At 39.6% G+C, this 12,459-nt stretch overlaps 1 protein-coding gene across 2 annotated transcripts in view; it reads left to right on the top strand.

Annotated features, from left to right (window-relative positions):
• SLC35F4 (solute carrier family 35 member F4) overlaps positions 1–12,459 on the top strand; it is a 287,250-nt gene that overhangs the window by 76,164 nt on the left and 198,627 nt on the right. The gene's annotated exons all lie outside the window — the stretch shown is intronic.

Here is a 12,459-nt window from a genome sequence, read left to right as displayed (position 1 = left end):
GAGGAGGGGAGGTGTCTTGAAGCTGCTCCAGGATGGGCAGGGACATGTGGGAGGGAGATGTTTGAATAGTGATTGATCTGTTAATTACTGAATCTGGCTAGATGTTTTAAAATACTGAATTGGGGTTGCAATTGAAGTTTAAAATGATAATAGATTGTCTAACTTAAGCATGACCATAAACGTCAAGGTTAATGGAAGCACCTGACTGGGTTTAAATTACGAGACAAGTGGAAAAAAGTTTTTGTGATTAAACCCCTGACTTCTGCTTATTCAATATGCCAGTTACAGTGAAGGATTAGTAGGAAGAGAAACACCTGTAAGTTCAGAGGCGTGCTAGCTAGATGACTTGGTGTGAGTTGGGGCAGTGTCTGGAAACACATTTTCCTATGGAGACCAAACTGTGTATTTGTGGGCAGTGCCTTTTACTTCCTGGAGAAGGAAATGGCAATCCACTCCAGCACTCTTGCCTGGAAAATCCCATGGACAGAGGAGCCTGATAGGCTACAGTCCATGGGGTCGCAAAGAGTCAGCATTTATCAAAGAGTGGTCATTTAAAGGGATATAAAGAAGTAATTTTCCATTTGTGTTAATGTATTAAACAGAATAAACTAAGTGCTGTCATAAACTTTCTCAAAGTGAGTTGAGAGAGTAAAAGTTTATTTTTCACTTCACGTCATAGTCCAGTGTGGGCTCTCGTGGGAGTGGGTCCTCTGTCCCACAGTCATTCAAGGACTCAGAGTTCTATTTGTGGGCTTTAGTTTCCTCTGACCCTTGAGTTGGCTTCCTCCAGCCACAGGCAGATAAAGAGGGGACTTTCAGGATCACTGAAGGTGCCAGGAATCACTTGTATGCACTGTCCGCTGGCCAAAGCCTGTCATATGAAATGTTGTATGGGAAATGTCTAATAGCTGTGTGACCAGTTGGCAAAGGAAATGGGGTAGAAGGACTCCCACTGTCTCTCTTCACGGACACTTTATGAGAAGTGCAGCCCATCAAATCCCTAATTTCACAGACACAGTATTATTGCTTAGATTAAAACTAAAGTGGTAGCGCCAACAACAGTAATTCACTTCCTGCTGACTACATGAATCACTCGAAGGCAGGTTCCTGTGGGGAAAGAGGTGTGGTGGGGAGTAAACATCACTACAGACAAGGATGAAGAAGAATGTGGTGGGGCAAAATGCCATTAGGAAAACCCGGAGTGATTGAGGTCTATTCAGGTCTGTAGCTTTCTGCTTAGGGCATAGCAAAAAAGGAGCAAAAATGAATTAAAACACGTTCCCTTCAGGGCATTTGACTCTAACTGACCTTAAAATAAGGCTACTTAAAATGAACCTTTTATGATTGACTTATCAATAGTTATTTCCTGCAAGAAAAAAATAGAATTTTCCGGAGTGGATTTTTACAAATCAATTGGCTGTTCTTTGTATTTCATTTTTAAATTTAAAATTTTATTATTGAGTGATTTTAAGTTATTTCTTGCACAAGAAAATTTGTATTTTTAGGTGTGCATTTTTGCTAACTGATTTTTCTTTGAATTTTATTTTTATACTGTGAAAGTGTTTATTTTCTCACTGACTTTGTCTATACACGGTCACTTTCTGTACTTGAGGTGGGTCAGAGCTGGCTTTGGAGCCAGGACGCCTGGGCCAGAGCTCAGCTTGCCCCTTGCTAGCTCCCTGACTTTGAGCAAATTTCCTGATCTCTCGATGCCTCAGTTCTCTCATCTATAAAATGATAGCAGTAACAGTACCTACCTCACAGGATTGTGCTGAGAATTCAGTGAGTTCATATTTATAAAGCCTGGCATAGACTAAGTGCTATGTATGTTTTTGGTGTTAATCTCTGACAAGTGATACTCATTTTCCTTTTGCAGTAGTTTCCATTTGGGTATTAAAGTAAAAAAACAGTGAGCCTTTTAAAAGAGAAATATTAATAAATAACAGCACAAGTTGTTGTAGAGTGCTGTGGCCAGAACTGTGATGTTGGTAAACAGATAATTCAAGTGTGGACTCGGTGTCTTGTGTGATGATCAACGGCTTCCATAGAAATCAGGCAGTAGATTTGACCTGGAGGTTTGACAAATCAATCGGCAATGAATGAAAGCTCTTTTCTGAGAGTATCAGTTCAGTAGCTCATGAGTTCAGAGTCATGTCTGACTCTTTGTGACCCCATCCATGGACTGCAGCACGCCAGGCTTCCCTGTCCATCACCAACTCCCGAAGCCTACTCAAATTCAGGTCCGTTGTGTCGGTGATGCCATCCAGCCATCTCGTCCTCTAGTGTCCCCTTCTCCTCCTGCCTTCAATCTATCCCAGCATCAGGGTCCTTTCCAGAGAGTCAGCCCTTTGCATCAGGTGGCCAGCGTAGTGGAGTGTCAGCACCAGTCCTACCAATGAATATTCAGGGCTGATTTTCTTTAGGATTGATTGGCTTGATTTCCTTGCAGTTCAAGGGATTCTCAAGAGCCTAATACTGATACTTGAAGAGGCTTGGTTCTGAACAAGTTGAGATGTAGAACAGTGCAAAGACAAGGACCAATTATCTCCTGTTTACTGTCAGAAGCCAGGAGCAAGGCAATGGCTTTAGTATACTGGCCTCCTGGGCTGCTAACAGCTGTGACCCTTGAGTTACACAGAACTGTCCTCCTCCCCAGGTCCTGTAGGCTAGGGAAAAAACCCCAGAGGAGGAGACGACACACTCAAGGGAGGCTCTGGACAGATGGAGGAGCAGAGAGAACTTGTGTTTGGTGTGAACGGGCACACTCTCAAGAGATAGAAACTAGAACAGGGAGCAGGGCTTGTCCTTTCCATTTGCCCCAAATTTAACAATCCTCACTGGTGACCCCTCTTCCTCAGGGGCAAAGAATGTACTTAGGAAAAATTCCTTTTCAGGAAGGAAAAACCTGCTCCCTGCAATAAAGCCCAAACTATTAGGGTGCTCTATTATTTGGTCTTCTTTGTAATAGTCTGATTTACTATTTCTATTAGCATTAGGGTGCAGGAGCTTTAGAGCACATGGCTCAGTAGTTGGGTTTCCAGGGCTCTCCAGTTGCCACACACAGGCTTAGTGGCCCTGAGGCATGTGGGATCCTAGTTCCTGGACTTGGGATCAAACCCATGTCCCCTGTGTTGGAAGGCAGATTCCTTCCAGATTCTCTTTCTAGTATTCTCTTGAATTAAATGTTATTTATTAACATTTCTAGTATTAACTATATATAACATCATTCACTGGAATCTCCTCCATGAATTTGTCCTTCTTCCTGATGAGACTTCTACTTTATCCATAGACAACTGGGGGCAAGTTAAGGTATTTTCTCTTTATAAGGAAGAAAAGATATTGAGTACCTGCTTTAAGAAAAATCAATTCATGAGTGACCTTAAATGCTAATGGTATAACTGGTGTGTGTATGTTGGAATAAATAGGAGGTACTTTTGTTAATTTTTGGCACTTTCAGATGATAAGAGAATTTATATATTAAGCAAATTCCCCAAGTTGTTCCTGAGCCTGCCTAGGAATTTAGATAGATCTTTGAAGTGGGACATAATAGTCTTTCATTGCTTGTTTTACAAAATGTCAACAATCTATCTTCCTTAAAGATATGCTTGTATTGTGACATTACTATTAATTTTTTTTACCTTTGTAAGTATTTAATGACAAAAAATGACAAATGTCTTGAAGAATTTCAGAAGTGATATACCAATGTAAATGCTTGTGCATTAAGACTATTAATTTTTCATGAATGTAGATTTTAAGCACACAAAATTATCAACTAGTAATAGTATGTGTAATTTTCTGAAGCTGAAAAACATTAGCACAGTTATTTATTTATGCTTTGTTCTGATAAGCTTATCACTACCAGACAATGAAATAGCATGTCATAATTTTACAAACCGTTAATAATAGTTATTAACAGCAATCCCTCACAAAACCAGGTGGGAAGTAGTTTTATTTTTTTCAAAGTTTGCTTTGGAAATGAAAAGGTTATTGCTTTATGCAAGATTACTTTTGCAATATGGGGATTTTGATTAAAAAGGAGACATTGTTTCTGTATAGTCTAGTGGTAACATATTTTTAAGATTCTATTAACACACTCAGGAAGCATTCATAAATCAGTAAGTATCTAGCACAATCATGTTTTACTCTGTGTGACTGTAGGAAAATGATTTCACATTTCTATTTTCTACTTGTCTTTGAAGAAATAGAGATCATGGTAATCTGTTAACATCTTTGAAGTCTCTGGGATAAAGAATATGCTAATTATTCTTTTGAGATTATAATATTTATAATTTATTTAAATATAAATTGAGTGAGACCAGTCTTTTCTACTGAAATAATGACAAATTTGGAGATACGATTGGTATGTCTTTGGGACACAGTATTTCCATGTCTTGTGTAATCTCAAAATTTCCTTGGTGTTGCAATAAGATGGCAGCTTCATTTTTAATGACCATTCTGTAAGGCACTGTCAACTCTTTAAAAAAATTTTTTTTTTCATTTATTTTTAGCTGTGCTGGGTCTTCATTGCTGCGGGGGCTTTTTTCTCTAGTTGCAGAGATCAGGGGCTGCCTTGTTGCAGTGTGCAGGCTTCTCATTGCGATGGCTTCTCTTGTTGTGAAGCATGACTCTAGGGCACATGGGCTCAATAGTTGCGGTTCCCAGGCTCTAGAGCACAGGCTCAGTAGTTGTGGCATACAGGCTTAACTGGCTCCTTGGCTTGTGAGATCTTTCTTGATCAGGGATCAAACCTGTGTCTCCTGAATTGGCAGGTGGATTCTTCACCACTGAGCCACCAGGGAAGTCGGGAACTGTCAACTCTGTTTTAGAGATTATATAATTTCATTGTTCTGGTTAACATTAGGCTTTTTGTGGCTGTAATTTTACCTATGTGGCCAAATATTTGTTGGTAATTAACAAAACTTTTGAAGATCAGATATAAATACATAAATTCCATTGCAATATTAGTTTGCATCTCCCCTTTTTCTGCTAAGGATGTGGAAGAAGACAGGACAAAGTATACCAAAACGAGAAACGATAGTTAGAAAGAACAGTTTGAAAAGAAAGTTGTAATTTAGGAATGATAATTTCAAAAGATAATTTATTTGAGTAATGCATATTCAATATGAAAAGTATGGATAATGCGGGGAAAAAGAATCACTCAAATGTTCTATTACTTAAAGGCAGTGTGTTAACAATTCTGAGAAAATTTCAAATCTGATTTTCTAGTGCACTTCCTTTTTTACATTGGTATGACTGTACTATAGATACTACTTATATGCTGTTATTTCTTTTAATATTACAGCAAAAGCAGTTATGAAATGTCACAAACTTTATGTTGCCAATGAAAACAATCTATTATCAAATGGTATAAAATAACATATTACTCACTCTTATTAGTGTAATTGATGCTCTGATATTTATTCAGTGTTGGGAGTTTATCCTCTCTGCCTCATTTTTTTCTCCCCTCCTCTTCATAGTCTGCTAAACAAAACTAAGACTTTAATGCACTTGCTATGAAATTTCTAAAATTGCCTCAGCAGGTCTTCTGCCTCCAATAGACAGAGCAGCATAAAACTCAGAGGCAACGTGGTAATTACATTATTCAATTATGAGACAAATATGTTCACATTTCTCTGTAAAATTGTTTTGTTCAGACTCAGCTTCTGGATCCTGGGAGAAATTGAAACGTTATCTCTAGAGAAGGTGTGTGCTCAGGCAACAAAAAATGAAAATAAATAAATGAGACTACATTAAACTAAGTACAGCAAGGGAAACAATCAACAAATAGAAAGGGCGATCTACAACATGGGAAAAATATTCACAAGTCATATATCTAATAGGAGATTAAAATATATAAATTACTCATACAACTCAATAGCAAAAAAGCAAGTAATTCAACTCAAAGGTGGGTAAAGAACCTAAATACACATTTTTCCAAAGAAGGCATATAAATGGCCAACAGGTATATGAAAAGATGCTCAACATTAGTAATCAGGGAAATGAAAATCAAAACCACAGTGAGATACCACCTCACACCTCTTAGAATGGCTATTATCAAAAAAAACAAGAAAGAAGATTTGGAGAAGTGTGGAGAAAAAGGAACACTTGTGTACTATTGGTGGGAATATAAACTGGTATAGTCATTATGGAAAACAGTATGGTAGTTCCTCAAAAAACTACAAATAGAACTGCTGGTGACTCAGCAATCTTAATCTAGGTGCATGCAAGGAGGAATTGGGGGAATTCCCTGGCTGTCCAGTGGTTAGGATTCTGTGCTGTCACTGCTGAGGACCTTGTTCAATCCTTCATCAGGAAACTGAGATTCCGCAAGCTGCCAGGAGAGGCCACAAAAAGAGAGAAGGAACTGAAATTAGTATTTCAAAGAGATATCCACACACCCATGTTCATTGCAGCATTATTCACCATAGCCAAGCTATGGAAACAACCTAAGTGTCTGTTAACGGTTAAATGGATTAAGAAGATGTAGTATATACATACAATAGAATGTTATTCAGCTTTGAGAAAGAAGGCAATCTTGCCACTTGTGACAGTGTGGTTGAACCTTGAGGACATTGTGCTAAGTGAGATAAATCCATCAAAGAAAGACAAATACTGTTAAGATCACAAAGTTGCAATCTCAAAATGTCAGACTCATAAAAACAGCAGAACAGTAGTTACCAGAGGCTGAGGGGTGGAAGAATTGGGGAGATGTTGTTTAAGATGGTGTTTACAGTTAATAGATAAATAAGCATAAGGAATAATAGTCAACAATGCTGTATTATTTCAAAGTTGCCAAGAGACTAGCTCTTAATTGTTCTCAACAGAAAAAAATAAATGTTAATTATGTTACATAGTAGAGGTATTAGCTGCCCTCTTGGGTAGTAATTATACTGAAATATATAAATGTATCAAACCTACCGGTATTTAAACTTACACAATATTGCATGTCAATTATATCTCAATTTTAAGAAAGAATAAAAGTCCATTTACAAATTAAAGGTATGTGCTTGACAGTCCCATGGCTTATAGTGACAGACATCTCAAACATCTGCAGCATCCCCAGGCTGATTGTGATGTAGAAGAGAGTATGTGGTAGTTTGTGAAAACCAGTTCATCTAAATGACGTTTCAGGAATTTTTAGGTTTTTCTACAATTTTACCTCTTTCCCAATAAAGATTTAAATTTTTTTTTTTTAAATCAAGCCAACTACTTAGGGTCATTAATTAGGATCATTTAAAATTGAGTTTGGAAAATCCTGTTGTAATTTGTGTGCAGTTCTCAAATTGACATGACCATGTCACACTTGTGATCATGTTGAGTACACTTGGCTCCGGTTCTGTGATTCCTATACAGATGGTTAGATGTTATCGTCTCTTGTTCTCTTCATTCGCTTTATGTGATTTCCTTTACAAGGTCTGTCAGTCAGCCTTTTTCATTATGATGATATGTAACAACCTCAAAATCTCAGACTTACACCAAAGGACTTGCTACCTTGCTCGTGGGTCTGTGTTGTTTCCTTGGACTCAGGTATTAATAGCTTCAGGCTAGGTTCAGGCCTGCTCCATGGGTCTCTTCTGGGATTCATGCTGAATGCATAGTGACTGCTTATATATATTTCCTTGTGGCAATGGCAGAAGTAGAGGAGGGCCCAACCCATTTTAAGTCTATACTTGTATTACTGATTGAAGGCGGGAGAAGAAGGGGACGACAGAGGATGATATGGTTGGATGGCATCACCGACTCAATGAACATGAGTTTGGGTAAACTCCAGGAGTTGGTGATGGACTGGGAGGCCTGGTGTGCTGCAGTCCATGGGGTCACAAAGAGTAGGACACGACTGAGTGACTGAACTGAACTGTATTACTGTTAGTGATATCCCATTGAAAAAGTGCTTTTCTCAGGGCCAAATTTGAGGTTAAGGGATTGTTGCGGTGAAAAGGAAAAACAAGGAATGAGTTTTTCTCTTTCCTCTTCCTGAGAACAAAGAAGATAAAGAGGACAGCGGCAGGCCTGAACGCTCCTAGTTTTTTACTTCAACTGCTCCTAATTCTGCATGTCTGTAACTAACTTTGCTTTTCTGCCTCCTCACTCTGAATGTCTATAACTGAGTTTGCTTTTCTGCCCCCTAACTCTGCGGGAGCTACAATTCACATTTTTTCCTTTGTCTCTATTCTGAATATATCCCCTATCTGGTGTTCCCTTACAACACCCTTCTGCTTGTAGTTCCATATCAGAAAGAAGGCCTCAGAGCCACTAACTGCCAGACTGAATTCCTGGGTTACTGACTCCAGTTTATGACTGTTTTTGAAACAACGCGAGAGGAAGAAATCAAGATCCTATCATCTTTTTCCTCATCAACGACTGCTGACCACCAGCCCTTGCCCCTAGATTCCTCATGGGGGGCGGGGGGACACAGTTCTTGAGGCATGAGAGTACTGTGTTCCCCTTTCTGCCAGCTGAGAGTTAAAGCCACTTTTCTATTTCTTCCAAACTCTGTCTCTGTATTTCTTCGTTTGGCTTCAGTGGGCAGAGAAGACCAAGATTTTGGCCAGCAACAGGATGGGGCAGTACCTTCCACACACTGCTGGAATATGGCAAGGATGTATGATACTACTATAGGAGAGAGACAAATTGAGACTACTATTTACTGCATAGACTTCAAGTATATGTTGTATTTGGAGCTTGTTTTTTTTCCTCTTTTGGTTTCCATTTTTATAAGGCAACTGGTCTTTTCTGTGCCTTTTAAAATGCTTTTTTCATTGGAGACTTGTCCTCCCAGATAGCTCTGCATGAGTTTTATGGGCATGGGATACTTTGCTGTTACTCCTCATAGAATGTTGGGTTGGAAGGTGCCTTAGAGATTCAGGTCTATCACTTTGCAGGTCAGAAAACTAAAGTCCAAAGAGGTTAGGCAAATCGCCTAAGAACACACAGCTCGCTAATGACAACGTGTTTTCCCGTGCAAAGTGAGAAGCAGGACATTTTAAAGTTCCTTTTTCCTTTCGACCCTTATGTCCTATCTCATTCTGTGCCAATTCCCAGTGCCACCTCCCTGGGAGGAGTCCAGCTGGCCTGCCTATGTTGGAAACACTGAACACAGAGTAATAGTTGGCCAGGGCAGAGGGAGCGTGAATGAGCGCTGCTTCCCGCCCTGCTGTCAGTTGGCCAGTGGGCAGTGTCTTTCCTCCCCAACAGATGTGGCAGAGCCCCAAGCTCTGGGGAAGAGGCACAGGTCTTCTGAAGGTCAGGTTGATGACTTCTCACCGAGAATGCCTTTTAAAATGGTTCCATGAATCCTTAAGGTTGCTGGGAGATGATAGCAAGGTACTTTGTGTGGACACTTGGGCATGATTTCAAAAGGCCTTCGGTGTGAGAAAGTCATGGAATGAGTTTTGAGATGATTTGTGTATGTGCAAGTGCAAATTAATGTGTTTCCATATTTTAATGGAGCAGCAAGAGCACATCCACCTTGTAGGTGTATATAAAATTGTTAATAGTTTCATCTGTGTCACCTATCATCTAAGATTCCCAGCGAAATTCCCAGTACCTCATCATCAGGTAATATTTATGAACTGTGTGTGTGTGTGTGTCTGTAAGCCCCTCAGCTTGATGCTTAACTGCTTCATTGGTTTCCTTCCATCTGCTATGGCCAGGAGCCAGCTGTGCCTACTTGTTTCATTCTGCACATGTGGTGCTTTAGAATGACACTATTTACATGAAAATTAAAAAAAAAACAAACAACCATTGGAGGAAGAACCAAAATCCAGTTGATTGTTTTGCTATCTGAGAAATTCCTTTCATTACCTATCCATTCTTTTTTTTTTTTTTTTAACCTATCTATTCCCTTGTGGCTCAGAGGTGAAGTATCTGCCTACAATGCGGGAGACCTGGGTTCGATCCCTGGGTTAGAAAGATCCCCTGGAGATGGGAAAGGCTACCCACTCCAGTATTCTGGCCTAGAGAATTCCATGGACTATACAGGGTCGCAAAGAGTTGGACTCGACTGAGCAACTTTCGTTTCACTTCACTTTCTTCAGATCAGATCAGTCGCTCAGTCGTGTCCGACTCTTTGCAACCCCATGAATCACAGCACTACAGGCCTCCCTGTCCATCACCAACTCCCAGAGTTCACTCAGACTCACATCCATCGAGTCAGTGATGCCATCCAGCCATCTCATCCTCTGTCGTCCCCTTCTTCTCTTGCCCCCAATCCCTCCCAGCATCAGAGTCTTTTCCAATGAGTCAACTCTTCGCATCAGGTGGCCAAAGTACTTTACAATACTGATACTTTGATAAATTGATACTTTACAATATTGTAGTAGTTCTGCCAAATATTGAAATGAATCCGCCACAGGTATACATGTGTTCCCCATCCTAAACCCTCCCCCCTCCTCCCTCCCCATACCATCCCTCTGGGTCGTCCCAGTGCACTAGCCCCAAGCATCCAGTATCGTGCATCGAACCTGGACTGGTGACTCGTTTCATACATGATATTATACATGTTTCAGTGCCATTCTCCCAAATCTTCCCACACTCTCCCTCTCCCACAGAGTCCAAAAGACTGTTCTATACATCAGTGTCTCTTTTGCTGTCTCGTACACAGGGTTATTGTTACCATCTTTCTAAATTCCGTATATAAGCGTTAGTATACTGTATTGGTGTTTTTCTTTCTGGCTTACTTCACTCTGTATAATAGGCTCCAGTTTCATCCATCTCATTAGAACTGATTCAAATGTATTCTTTTTAATGGCTGAGTAATACTCCATTGTGTATATGTACCATAGCTTTCTTATCCATTCATCTGCTGATGGACATCTAGGTTGCTTCCATGTCCTGGCTATTATAAACAGTGCTGCGATGAACGTTGGGGTATACATGTCTCTTTCCCTTCTGGTTTCCTCAGTGTGTATGCCCAGCAGTGGGATTGCTGGATCATAAGGCAGTTCTATTTCCAGTTTCTTAAGGAATCTCCACACTGTTCTCCATAGTGGCTGTACTAGTTTGCATTCCCACCAACAGTGTAAGAGGGTTCCCTTTTCTCCACACCCTCTCCAGCATTTATTGCTTGTAGACTTTTGGATCGCAGCCATTCTGACTGGTGTGAAATGGTACCTCATAGTGGTTTTGATTTGCATTTCTCTGATAATGAGTGATGTTGAGCATCTTTTCATGTGTTTGTTAGCCATCTGTATGTCTTCTTTGGAGAAATGTCTATTTAGTTCTTTGGCCCATTTTTTCATTGGGTCATTTATTTTTCTGGAGTTGAGCTGTAGGAGTTGCTTCTATATTTTTGAGACTAGTTGTAATAGCAAATGAAGCAATTGACAAACAACTAATCTCAAAAATCTGATTTTCTTGAAGAGATCTCTAGTCTTTCCCATTCTGTTGTTTTCCTCTATTTCTTTGCATTGATCACTGAAGAAGGCTTTATTATATGATTTTGATCTGATATGTCACATTGATGTCAATTTGAGACAAGTTGCATAAATAGGATGATAATACTTCTAATCATCTATAACTTTGAAAAAAGTTATATAAAAATGAAAATTCACAGATCAGAATTAGTAGTTTATTTTGCAGTTGGTGATCAAGCAAAGGCTAATGACCTGTTGACAATAAGAAATGCTTATTCATCAGAAATGAAACTTGCAATTCAAGAGTGGAGACTTTTACTCTATAGAAATAAAAAGTTAAATATTTTTATTGTTACTTTTATAATTATTCACAAGTTCACTGTAGAAGTATTTTATACTGTAATTTACACATCACTTTAAATAATTTACTTAGAAATTGATCTTATTTCTTTATATTCCTTTTTCAAAGGTGTGAGATTGAATCTTTTCTATCGAGTTGCTTCTAGTCCAATTGATTTCTGAGTCATTTTTCGGCAGTTGATATTTCTGACAGAATCTATAGTGCTGTGTCATGAATATTTTTTTTTTTAGTTGTGCTGAACCACCACATGGCCAGATTGGTTAAATGACTTGAATGTGTAAAGGTGGCCAGAAATTCTGATGACTTCACTGTGGTCAGTTGGATCATTTGAAGTTGCTGCTGCTAAGTCGACTCAGTCGTGTCCAACTCTGTGTGACCCCATAGACAGCAGCCCACCAGGCTGCCCCGTCCCTGGGATTCTCCAGGCAAGAACACTGGAATGGGTTGCCATTTCCTTCTCCAGTGCATGAAAGTGAAAAGTGAAAGTGAAGTCACTCAGTCGTGTCCGACTCTTAGCGGCCCCATGGACTGCAGCCTACCAGGCTCCTCCGTCCATGCGATTTTCCAGGCAAGAGTACTGGAGTGGGGTGCTATTGCCTTCTCCATCATTTGAAGTTAACAAGGTGCAAACTCTTGAATCTTTTTTTTGTTTTTTTCTTTATATACATTGGGGCCTCAGTGAATGCTTCCTAAATGAATGAAGTCTTTGAGTTTTTTTTAGTTAACTTAAGAGTAATTTGAGCG

This window comes from Bos indicus, chromosome 10 (assembly GCF_029378745.1).
Source record: "Bos indicus isolate NIAB-ARS_2022 breed Sahiwal x Tharparkar chromosome 10, NIAB-ARS_B.indTharparkar_mat_pri_1.0, whole genome shotgun sequence".
Lineage (NCBI taxonomy): Eukaryota > Metazoa > Chordata > Mammalia > Artiodactyla > Bovidae > Bos > Bos indicus.
The sequence above is the reverse complement of the archived record's forward strand: the minus strand, read 5'-3'. Positions and strand labels throughout refer to the sequence as shown.